We start from the raw sequence: 3,523 nt of genomic DNA on the forward strand, positions 1-3,523 counted from the left end.
CATGGATATACACACAAATATAGAAAAATGGGGAGTATCCAATAAAAAACAACCCAATGCTGACAGTATTGAAAATGATACCTGTACATACAAGTGAATATGGTATCAAAAAACAAGTACCAAAGGTATCTATCTTAAAAACTGTGAAAATTTATGAAAAAGGATCAGGAGTGGTTATTTTCCATTTTTACTGAGATGCAAACAAGAAGAAATGTTTACACTGCAATGAGTCAACATTAGACATTATCATTATTTGTTGCAGAATGGATGGCCAACAGTGGTGCTGGAATCTCCGCACTGCAGAGCATAAAATATGGTCAACTACATACCTAGGATAATTAAGAACAGCTTAGACATGTAATTGTAAGCTTACGAAACTTGCTAAACAGCTTTTCCAATTTTAAAATTCTGAATTGGTAACTGTGTAAAATAACATTCAATTTATAAATTGAATATAATGTACTTTAAAAACAGATGGCCCTTATCTGCTGATCATACCTCAGCATCTCTTTTCTAGGTATTTTGCAGAAGCAATTACATTTACAAAAGGTCCATTTCATAATACAATCTGGTAACTAAGTCCAATGAAGCTACTCAAAGAGCAGATCTGCTGCTGAAATATCTTAAAATATCTTTTTAAAAAGGGTACTTGTATTTATAGATTGGCTTTAAAAAAGGATAAATATACTGAATTCTAGCACATCCCTGAAAATAATTATACTGCCACTTGTGCATTTTTATGAAATGGAAGATTAAATAAATGAACTAATAGGTTATACAAGTCAATTAGTATATGCTGAAATCTGGTTGTAAGACAAGGGATTTATTCCAAAAGAACTTTTACTGGACCCAAATTTAACTGGTACGAGCAGTATCAGTGCACTTATTACCAGCAATAGTCACGCTGCACTGTTTTGGTATCAGAACAAAAGGGAGATCAAGAAAGAGGTTTGGAAAGATTTTCAATATGGTTTTCTTACAATGAAATTTAGTAGTAAATAAACATAAAAAGAGTGACTGTTAAGCCCCACTGAATACATTAAGGTCAAAGATTTCAAAAATTAATCCACTTTTCTTCCCCCCAAGAGTTTATTTTTGGAAAAAGACAGAAAAAATTAGTTTTTCCACAAGGAAAATCTGCTTCTAAATAATTTGAAAATCTTGATGTATATATATTATATATTTAAAAACACAAAAATAACAGAGAATTGAGAATAACAGATTAGGTACTGTAACTTTATAAAGGCTTGCTTAGATCAAGCAGTGCACATACACACACATGTGCATGCATGCACGTGTGCACACACACACCTCATTTATGCAGACTAAAAATGTATGAACAGCACAATACTGCGATACTGGGTCATGATACATTACCTGTACACATAACTACTACTGTTATTAATAAACCTTTGGGACATTCAGTTTTACGCCCAACAAGACATGATTAAGTCTTCAAATCTCTTCCTCCTTTATGGGAGGGCATTTCTAGACACTAATTTTCCCATCTAATATTCAAATATAGGAAGCAGATTCCACAAAGTGCTTTAACTGATGAGACCTCAAGTGCTGTTTTCTCTCAGGAATTTTTGGATAGCAAACAGTCCGTAGGGACAATCCACAAATACTATGACAGAAGAGTTGTTATGTCTTTTGATGGGACTTTATTGGTGATGAAGCTTTATGACATGCTTGAGCAGCACACTGAAGGGGATCTCATCTGAGTAAATACTTTGTCCAACCACTGTAGAGCTCCACTCAGATGAAGTTCAATCCAGCAAGGAGTACTTGTTACTGTCTGCCTTTGGTATTCTGCTCCCCACCCTTTCACAAAACTCATTCTTATGGTGCACATTCTAGTTAGCTGATACACCACTTCAAAACCCTGATTAACAGACTGAGCCAGAAGAGGAGCAAATTCCTGGTTGTTAAAGATCTTCAGGTTACAGCCTGGTGGAATTTTACACACTGTTGCAGGGTGCCAGCCATATCTCTGATTACAATTGGGGCTCTGCACAAAGATTGTACTATCACTTAGGCACTCAGCAAAAACTTCCCTACCTATGTAATATAAGCGCACACCTCTTCTTATATGTCTTCTAGTCATTTCTACTGTAGCATTTCAGTTAATATTGGAGAGTAAACCTAAGCAGAACCTCTCTGAATTTGATGGATCTGTAAAGCCATCTACAGTGAGTGAGGGCTGTGATGCACGGAAGGTCTCTCCAACCCTCTGATTTAATTCATAATATGCTATTGAACGTCAAAATGCAGGTTCAGAGTAAGTAAGTGGCTGCAAATCCACGCTATTATTAACAGGGGAGAGAGTAGTAGGAGACAGCTCTGCTGGAGAGCCTGTGTCCATACTTTGGTTCAACTGTTTATCACTTGTTTCTCCGTCTTCACTGATATATCCAGGTGGTAGTGTTTCTGGCATATAATTACTCTGTGGCTCAATTCCCACTGGGAAATTAGTGTTTTCTGGAATGGAGTGGGTGTAATCATCCTGAGGTGGTAGCTCTGTTAGAATCTCAGTGTGCCATGGCACTAATACCGGAGGCAAAACTGGTGTCTCAACTCTCTGACAGTGGTAAGGGTTTACACATATTTCATTCTTTTTTAGATTAAAAGCATATTCACAATTTTTAATTGCCTTCAGTTCATGATGACTGTGGAGATCAGGCCAGTGCCATAACTGACAATATATAACATGTGGCAATCCTTTTCCATGTGAAACTTGAAGACGACCATCAAGAGACCTGGTTTGTTCAGAGAAGCTCTAAAGGCCTGTTGTATCCCACTGGTCTATCGTATTTGGTGTACTCCAGTCCCCAAATTTCAGCAAGTGCTTGGTATAGTAACACATTTAGTACTACAATTTTGAGTGGTGGTGGCTTTCTCAAGCTCATCTAATCGTCCTGTTTTCTTTAGCTTCTTCACTAGACTTTTCACTGCTTTCTCACACCACTTTTCTTTCCGTCCCTTCTGCTCTCCTCCGCCTGCTCCTCTGGACCCACCAGCTGATTTCTTCCATCCTAGGAGCCTCTTAACCACTGGTGGAGTGAATGGCAAGATGGACGACAAGCTCTTACTAAAGGCAACAATCTGCACTATAGAAAGAGCCTCTGGAATCTGTCCTGCACCCAGGCAGCAGGTCCCGCCCGGTCAGATCCGGGGGTCCGGGACCTTTTGTTCCTTCCTCTTCTGATGGGATTGGAGGAAGCTTGGGAGGGGAAGTGGGGAATGAGCGATTGGAGACTGAACTGAAAACACTCCCGGGCCGCAGTGTCCCCGCTCCGCTCTGTTCCCCGGGGCCCAAGCCCAGTAGACGGCCCTGGCGCACAGAGCTGAGGGAGAAGGGAGGGAGGAAGGCTCAAACTTTGTTTTTGAAGGAGCTGAAATATCATCTAAGGTGGAGCCTGAGAGAAAAAGGCCACAAAGTTGTAAACTTCACTCTTCACACATTCAATCCTAGGGATAGGTGCTCCTGCTATGTTCCTGTGTCCTCACTGGGTGATGGGTG

The 3,523-nt window shown here is 39.7% G+C and overlaps 1 pseudogene; it reads right to left on the reverse strand.

The window, feature by feature from the left end:
• Nucleotides 1-1,681: 1,681 nt before the first annotated feature.
• On the reverse strand, nt 1,682-2,978 carry LOC101723857 (SMAD family member 2 pseudogene; annotated as a pseudogene).
• Nucleotides 2,979-3,523: the final 545 nt, after the last annotated feature.

The sequence above is a fragment of the Heterocephalus glaber genome, unplaced genomic scaffold (assembly GCF_053883595.1).
Source record: "Heterocephalus glaber isolate CG9 unplaced genomic scaffold, H.glaber_assembly_v1.0 deba00001720, whole genome shotgun sequence".
Lineage (NCBI taxonomy): Eukaryota > Metazoa > Chordata > Mammalia > Rodentia > Bathyergidae > Heterocephalus > Heterocephalus glaber.